Raw genomic sequence first — 9632 nt, forward strand, 5'->3', positions numbered from 1 at the left:
TGGCTATACACCTGCTCCTGTGAACCTACGTGGTGATCCTGCTACTCTGCTCTGAGTTCCTGCTGCATACACCAGTTTCCAGTAATCCTCCTTCATCTGCTGCTCGTGTTTACTTCCATCTGCATTTGCTGGACAGGTAAGCTGTTGCTGCTCTGCTTAAACCTGAGATTATCACCCAGGCCTTCCTGGCTGAGATAAGATATTATTTGAACTGCCTTATAAGCATATCTATCTGTGTTTGGACTAAAACAAGGACTTACTCGTGTCAAGTTTCCTCAAGAATAACTGTGCTTCATAGACTTTCTGCTTGATTGCATTTTCCTCTGAAGTTTCCTATTGACTGTTAAGCTGCGTTTAATATTTACACCAAGTGTTGTGGACTTGAGTTTCTCTCTGCACCTGTTTGAATCACCGTGTGATAATATAGACTTTACCACTTATAAAACTGTGTCCTGTAGTTGTCTTGTTCCATGCAAAGAGTCTCCTGAGTTATCCTGTAATATAGGGGATAACTCAGGAGACTTTGCCCCTCTCTGGCTCCAAACCGGGACGTTCTTAGTAGGATCTGGTCCCTTCTTAGCTTGGTTGGCTCCTGGCATGATATAAATGCTCCAGGAGACCAAAAATCCACTTTTTAGTACGCTTTTAAAAGCTTTTTTAGTGGAATTAGCAGGAGCTCCTGTGGAGCACGTCCGCTCCCTTCCCCAGGCAAACCACGCCCCCAATAGCCTTCATGTCTAAGAACAAGAATAGACTGTCGAGTTTCACATGAAAGTTCTTTTTTTCTGTCCATTTTGAGAGTTTAATGGAACCAACAAATGTAATGCTCCAGATTCTCAACTAGCTCAAAGGAAGGTCCGGTTTATAGGTTCTCTAATCAGCCAAACTGTTTTCAGCTGTGCTAACATACTTGCACAAGGGTTTTCTAACCACCCATTAGCCTTCTTACACAGTTAGCAAACACAAAGTACCATACGAACACTGGAGTGATGGTTGTTGGAAATGGGCCTCTATACACCTATGAAGATATTGCATTACAAACCAGATGTTTGCAGCTAGAATAGTCATTTACCACATTAACAATGTATAGAGTGTATTTCTGAATCATTTAATGTTAGCTTCATTGGAAAAAACTGTGCTTTTCTTTCAAAAATAAGGAAATTTCTAAGTGACCCTAAACTTTTGAACGGTAGTGTATGATGGCGCTATATAAGTGATTAAAAAAATAAATATATTGTACATCACTCACGATTATGTTATCTCTGACAGTGACACCATCAAGAAACATAGGAAAGCTACACATGCAGAAACAAATGGCTCTGAATCTTGTGGCTACATTCTCCAGACAGACAGAGCCCAGTGCAATCATGTATTTGCTATAAAAATGCAGATTTTGGGAGGTATTCATAGTTCCCCTGTATGGTATATTATTTATTACACTTTATGTAGGGATGCTTTAGGCACTAGCCACCTATAGAGCTTGTCTGTTAAAAAAAAAATGTGATTTAATGGTGGAGGCAGAAGGCTGACTACACATATCAGTAGCAGAGCGGGCGCCCTTCTTTGTGAGGCTGATGTATATTCAGAGCAGCGGGCTGACAGCTACTGAAGCAAGTATTAACTATTCCCCTTCACACATCACTGACCACTTGCTGGAAATAGTTATCAAAAAACTGACCGTCCCTGCCAAACAGGAATCAAGTGTGTACTGGTGCTTACTAAGAATAGCCATCTTCATATATAACCAACAAATAAAGTTACACTCTGTACCTCTATTGCATGCAAACATGGAATATATGAAATCTGAATTCCATTACTGCTCTAGAAAATATGAGAAGTTGAGAATACTTAGTTCATAAATTGGCAATTCATGTGTACCCAGCAGCCATGATAAGGCGATTCTCGTTGTTGGGAACCTTCCTAATGTGAATCGTGTCTTAGACTGAAGTCTAGTCTACATTTATATGAGACGGTAGGATGGGTAGGGTTATACTCAGAAAGCTGCCAATCACTGCTGTGGGCAGGGTTATACACAGAAAGCTGCCAATCACTGGTGTGGGCGAGGTTATACAGAGCTCAGTATTAAGAGCTCTGCTAGATCTGCAGCAGAGAAAACTGATTTTATCAAAACTGCAGCAAGCAGCCCATTAACCCCTTCCTGACATCCGACGTACTATCCCGTCGAGGTGGGGTGGGCCCGTATGACCGCCGACGGGATAGTACGTCCAGCGCGATCGGCGGCGCTCACGGGGGGAGCGCAGCCGGGTGTCAGCTGCCTATCGCAGCTGACATCCGGCACTATGTGCCAGGAGCGGTCACGGACCGCTCCCGGCACATTAACCCCCGGCACACCGCGATCAAACATGATCGCGATGTGCCGGCGGTGCAGGGAAGCATCGCGCAGGGAGGGGGCTCCCTGCGGGCTTCCCTGAGCCCCCCGCAGCAACGCGATGTGATCGCGTTGCTGCGAGGGTCTTACCTCCCTCCCTGCCTGCTCCAGACCCGGATCCAAGATGGCCGCGGATCCGGGTCCTGCAGGGAGGGAGGTGGCTTCACAGAAGCCTGCTCAGAGCAGGCACTGTGAAGCAGCCTGCACTTCTCGCAGATCGGTGATCTGTCAGAGTGCTATGCAAACTGGCAGATCACCGATCTGTATTGTCCCCCCCTGGGGCAAAGTAAAAAAGTAAAAAAAAAAATTTCCAAATGTGTAAAAAAAAAAATATATATATTCCAAAATAATGAAAAAAAAAAAAAAATATTCCCATAAATACATTTCTTTATCTAAATAAAAAAAAAAAACCGTAAAAGTACACATTTAGTATCGCCGCGTCCGTAACGACCCGACCTATAAAACTGGCCCACTAGTTAACCCCTTCAGTAAACACCGTAGGAAAAAAAAAAAAAACGAGGCAAAAAACAACGCTTTATTATCATACCGCCGAACAAAAAGTGGAATAACACGCGATCAAAAAGACAGATATAAATAACCATGGTACCGCTGAAAGCGTCATCTTGTCCCGCAAATAACGAGCCGCCATACAGCATGATCAGCAAAAAAATAAAAAAGTTATAGTCCTGAGAATAAAGCGATGCAAAAATAATTATTTTTTCCATAAAATAGTTTTTATCGTATAAAAGCGCCAAAACATAAAAAAATAATATAAATGAGGTATTGCTGTAATCGTACTGACCCGAAGAATAAAACTGCTTTATCAATTTTACCAAACGCGGAACAGTATAAACGCCTCTCCCAAAAGAAATTCATGAATAGCTGGTTTTTGGTCATTCTGCCTCACAAAAATCGGAATAAAAAGCGATCAAAAAATGTGACGTGCCCAAAAAGTTACCAATAAAAACGTCAACTCGTCCCACAAAAAACAAGACCTCACATGACTCTGTGGACCAAAATATGGAAAATTTATAGCTCTCAAAATGTGGTAACGCAAAAAATATTTTTTGCAATAAAAAGCGTCTTTCAGTGTGTGACGGCTGCCAATCATAAAAATCCGCTAAAAAACTCGCTATAAAAGTAAATCAAACCCCCCTTCATCACCCCCTAAGTTAGGGAAAAATAAAAAAAATTTATTTATTTCCATTTTCCCATTAGGGTTAGGGTTATGGCTAGGGTTGGGGCTAGGGTTAAGGCTACAGTTAGGGTTGGGGCTAAAGTTAGGGTTAGGGTTGGGGCTAAAGTTACGGTTAGGGTTTAGATTACATTTACGGTTGGGAATAGGGTTGGGATTAGGGTTAGTGGTGTGTCAGGGTTAGAGGTGTGGTTAGGGTTACTGTTGGGATTAGGGTTAGGGGTGTGCTTGGATTAGGGTTTCAGTTATAATTGGGGGGTTTCCACTGTTTCTGCACATCAGGGGCTCTCCAAACGCGACATGGCGTCCGATCTCAATTCCAGCCAATTCTGCGTTGAAAAAGTAAAACAGTGCTCCTTCCCTTCCGAGCTCTCCCGTGTGCCCAAACAGGGGTTTACCCCAACATATGGGGTATCAGCGTACTCAGGACAAATAGGACAACAACCTTTGGGGTCCAATTTTTCCTGTTACCCCTGGGAAAATACAAAACTGGGGGCTAAAAAATAATTTTTGTGGGAAAAAAAAAGATTTTTTATTTTCACGGCTCTGCGTTATAAACTGTAGTGAAACACTTGGGGGTTCAAAGTTCTTACAACACATCTAGATAAGTTCCTTGGGGGGTCTAGATTCCAAAATGGGGTCACTTGTGCGGGGCTTCTACTGTTTAGGTACATTAGGGGCTCTGCAAACGCAATGTGACGCCTGCAGACCATTCCATCTAAGTCTGCATTCCAAATGGCGCTCCTTCCCTTCCGTGCCCTCCCATGCATCCAAACGGTGGTTCCCCCCACATATGGGGTATCAGCGCACTCAGAACAAATTGGACAACAACTTTTGGGGTCCAATTTCTCCTGTTACCCTCGGGAAAATACAAAACTGGGGGCTGAAAAATAATTTTTGTGGGAAAAAATTTTTGTTTTATTTTTACGGCTCTGCATTATTAACTTCTGTGAAGCCCTTGGTGGGTCAAAGCGCTCAAAACACATCTAGATAAGTTCCTTAGGGGGTCTACTTTCCAACATGGTGTCACTTGTGGGGGGTTTCTACTGTTTAGGTACATTAGGGGCTCTGCAAACGCAATGTGACGCCTGCAGACCATTCCATCTAAGTCTGCATTCCAAATGGCGCTCCTTCACTTCCGAGCCCTCCCATGCATCCAAACGGTGGTTCCCCCCACATATGGGGTATCAGCGCACTCAGGACAAATTGGACAACAAATTTTGGGGTCCAATTTCTCCTGTTACCCTCGGGAAAATACAAAACTGGGGGCTGAAAAATAATTTTTGTGGGAAAAAATTTGTTTTATTTTTACGGCTCTGCATTATTAACTTCTGTGAAGCCCTTGGTGGGTCAAAGCGCTCAAAACACATCTAGATAAGTTCCTTAGGGGGTCTACTTTCCAAAATGGTGTCACTTGTGGGGGGTTTCTACTGTTCAGGTACATTAGGGGCTCTGCAAACGCAATGTGACGCCTGCAGACCATTCCATCTAAGTCTGCATTCCAAATGGCGCTCCTTCACTTCCGAGCCCTCCCATGCATCCAAACGGTGGTTCCCCCCACATATGGGGTATCAGCGCACTCAGGACAAATTGGACAACAAATTTTGGGGTCCAATTTCTCCTGTTACCCTCGGGAAAATACAAAACTGGGGGCTGAAAAATAATTTTTGTGGGAAAAAATTTTTGTTTTATTTTTACGGCTCTGCATTATTAACTTCTGTGAAGCCCTTGGTGGGTCAAAGCGCTCAAAACACATCTAGATAAGTTCCTTAGGGGGTCTACTTTCCAAAATGGTGTCACTTGTGGGGGGTTTCTACTGTTCAGGTACATTAGGGGCTCTGCAAACGCAATGTGACGCCTGCAGACCATTCCATCTAAGTCTGCATTCCAAATGGCGCTCCTTCACTTCCGAGCCCTCCCATGCATCCAAACGGTGGTTCCCCCCACATATGGGGTATCAGCGCACTCAGGACAAATTGGACAACAAATTTTGGGGTCCAATTTCTCCTGTTACCCTCGGGAAAATACAAAACTGGGGGCTGAAAAATAATTTTTGTGGGAAAAAATTTTTGTTTTATTTTTACGGCTCTGCATTATTAACTTCTGTGAAGCCCTTGGTGGGTCAAAGCGCTCAAAACACATCTAGATAAGTTCCTTAGGGGGTCTACTTTCCAAAATGGTGTCACTTGTGGGGGGTTTCAATGTTTAGGCGCATCAGTGGCTCTCCAAACGCAACATGGCGTCCCATCTCAATTCCTGTCAATTTTGCATTGAAAAGTCAAACGGTGCTACTTCCCTTCCGAGCTCTCCCATGCGCCCAAACAGTGGTTTACCCCCACATATGGGGTATCAGCGCACTCAGGACAAATTGGACAACAAATTTTGGGGTCCAATTTCTCCTGTTACCCTCAGGAAAATACAAAACTGGGGACTGAAAAATAATTTTTGTGGGAAAAAATTTTTGTTTTATTTTTACGGCTCTGCATTATTAACTTCTGTGAAGCACTTGGTGGGTCAAAGCGCTCAAAACACATCTAGATAAGTTCCTTAGGGGGTCTACTTTCCAAAATGGTGTCACTTGTGGGGGGTTTCAATGTTTAGGCGCATCAGTGGCTCTCCAAACGCAACATGGCGTCCCATCTCAATTCCTGTCAATTTTGCATTGAAAAGTCAAACGGTGCTACTTCCCTTCCGAGCTCTCCCATGCGCCCAAACAGTGGTTTACCCCCACATATGGGGTATCAGCGTACTCAGGACAAATTGTACAACAACTTTTGGGGTCCAATTTCTTCTCTTACCCTTGGGAAAATATAAAATTGGGGGTGAAAAGATAATTTTTGTGAAAAAATATGATTTTTTATTTTTACGGTTCTGCATTATAAACTTCTGTGAAGCACTTGGTGGGTCAAAGTGCTCACCACACCTCTAGATAAGTTCCTTAGGGGGTCTACTTTCCAAAATGGTGTCACTTGTGGGGGGTTTCAATGTTTACGCACATCAGGGGCTCTACAAACGCAACATGACGTCCCATCTCAATTCCTGTCAATTTTGCATTGAAAAGTCAAACGGCGCTCCTTCCCTTCCGAGGTCTCCCATGCGCCCAAACAGTGGTTTATCCCCACATATGGGGTATCAGTGTACTCAGGACAAATTGTACAACAACTTTTGGGGTCCAATTTCTTCTCTTACCCTTGGAAAAATAAAAAATTGGGGGCGAAAAATAATTTTTGTGAAAAAATATGATTTTTTATTTTTACGGTTCTGCATTATAAACTTCTGTGAAGCACTTGGTGGGTCAAAGTGCTCACCACACCTCTAGATAAGTTCCTTAGGGGGTCTACTTTCCAAAATGGTGTCACTTGTGGGGGGTTTCAATGTTTAGGCACATCAGGGGCTCCCCAAACGCAACATGGCGTCCCATCTCAATTCCAGTCAATTTTGAATTGAAAAGTCAAATGGCGCTCCTTCGCTTCCGAGCTCTGTCATGCGCCCAAACAGTGGTTTACCCCCACATATGGGGTATCGGCGTACTCAGGACAAATTGTACAACAACTTTTGGGGTCCATTTTCTCCTGTTACCCTTGGTAAAATAAAACAAATTGGAGCTGAAGTAAATTTTTTGTGAAAAAAAGTTAAATGTTCATTTTTATTTAAACATTCCAAAAATTCCTGTGAAGCACCAGAAGGGTTAATAAACTTCTTGAATGTGGTTTTGAGCACCTTGAGGGGTGCAGTTTTTAGAATGGTGTCACACTTGGGTATTTTCTATCATATAGACCCCTCAAAATGACTTCAAATGAGATGTGGTCCCTAAAAAAAAATGGTGTTGTAAAAATGAGAAATTGCTGGTCAACTTTTAACCCTTATAACTCCCTAACAAAAAAAAATGTTGGTTCCAAAATTGTGCTGATGTAAAGTAGACATGTGGGAAATGTTACTTATTAAGTATTTTGTGTGACATATCTCTGTGATTTAAGGGCATAAAAATTCAAAGTTGGAAAATTGCAAAATTTTCAAAATTTTCGCCAAATTTCCATTTTTTTTTGCAAATAAACGCAGGTAATATCAAAGAAATTTTACCACTATCATGAAGTACAATATGTCACGAGAAAACAATGTCAGAATCGCCAAGATCCGTTGAAGCGTTCCAGAGTTATAACCTCATAAAGGGACAGTGGTCAGAATTGTAAAAATTGGCCCGGTCATTAACGTGCAAACCACCCTTGGGGGTGAAGGGGTTAAGTGATATCTTGTTGAAATCAAGGTCTCTGTCCCTACATCATGCTGTTCTCAGATGGGTTAGTAAAAACCCAGTGACAGATTCCCTTTAAGAACACATCTGCGTCTATGTGATGACTGGTCAAGCAGCGACATCTGAAGAAAGCTGGCAACCCATGAAGAGAATGTTAACTATTTCACTGTCATAGTAGACACTAGTGGGCCACTTCACGCAGTGAGAGCTGCTGCTGCCCTCTGACTTCCTCCAAATGTCAGTTTTGTCCGAGGTAGCGAAGAGTGAAGTGGCCACTGATTGGCTGCAGGGCTCACGTGACATAATGTGACTCAAGCCCCAGGAGACTCGTCACCAACGGTGCTGGCAAAGCAGGTGAAGGAAGGCTGTGTTTATTCTATGAGAATAAATCTTGTAATTGAGAATGGTCTGTCCAAGTACTGGATAACCCCTTCAAGTGATGAAACTCGGTCTGCTTGCAACAACCATTAGATCAAGCTTAATTATGTATAGAATATATTGATGGTATTGAGTTTGCTACTCTCCACCAGGAGAAACATTACTTCCTAGAGCCCAATCTTAAACCTTAGCTACCTCAGATCTCATACTTTGCACTGATGAGGAGCAATACCCCGAAACACTGTCTGAAAATTGAGATTCTATAACCACCAAGCTCTGCCCTCCCCTACTGTATCCTCACCCATCCCTTGTAGATTGTGAGCCCTCGCGGGCAGAGGTCCTTGCTCCTCCTGTACCAGTCGTGACTTTTATTGTTTAAGATTATTGTACCTGTTTTTATTATGTATACCCCTCCTCACATGTAAAGCGACATGGAATAAATGGCGCTATAATAATAAATAATTATTCTGGTTATAAGGCAAGGCTTGTTCATATTGACTTTTAGAATTTCCACTGCCAATAGGTGGCACTAGAGTTCTAGTCCTCTTCCTCTCTGAAGAGGCAATTTGCATATTTAATTTCCAAGAGGAGCATGCATTGATTATAAGTCTCCTCACCTTGACATTGTCACTCTCCACAAGGAGATGCATGTAGGATAGCTGCGGAGACACCATCACGTGTTTCTCAACGCAAGCAGTGAATAGCCAGACCTTTCCCCGGGAAGGAACAACCACGGGAAGGGCAGCATCCCATAAAGGAAACATCCAATACAGGAAAACCACCTATGCCAAGCATGGTATCCATCCACAGACAGCTGTTTCGGGGTGTTTGCCCCTCATCAGTGTGGAGTAGGAATCTGGCTATTAGGAGCAGTGCCTAGTAAAAGGCTGTAAAGGCACAGATGATTGGCCTCGGGGAGACCAAAACATCCAACACCGCGGAGACACCATCACGTGTTTCTCAACGCAGTGATCCAGAACACTGCCCCCATCCCTTATGGGAAATATGCAATAGGCAGTGTTCTGGATCACTGCGTTGAGAAACACGTGATGGTGTCTCCGCGGTGTTGGATGTTTTGGTCTCCCCGAGGCCAATCATCTGTGCCTTTACAGCCTTTTACTAGGCACTGCTCCTAATAGCCAGATTCCTACTCCACACTGATGAGGGGCAAACACCCTGAAACAGCTGTCTGTGGATGGATACCATGCTTGGCATAGGTGGTTTTCCTGTATTGGATGTTTCCTTTATGGGATGCTGCCCTTCCCGTTTTTGTTCCTTCCCGGGGAAAGGTCTGGCTATTCACTGCTTGCATTGAGAAACACGTGATGGTGTCTCCGCAGCTATCCTACATGCATTTGCATATTTCCCATAAGGGATGGGGGCAGTGTTCTGGATCACTGCGTTGAGAAACACGTGAT

This window comes from Ranitomeya variabilis, chromosome 1 (assembly GCF_051348905.1).
Source record: "Ranitomeya variabilis isolate aRanVar5 chromosome 1, aRanVar5.hap1, whole genome shotgun sequence".
NCBI classification, from domain to species: Eukaryota; Metazoa; Chordata; class Amphibia; order Anura; family Dendrobatidae; genus Ranitomeya; species Ranitomeya variabilis.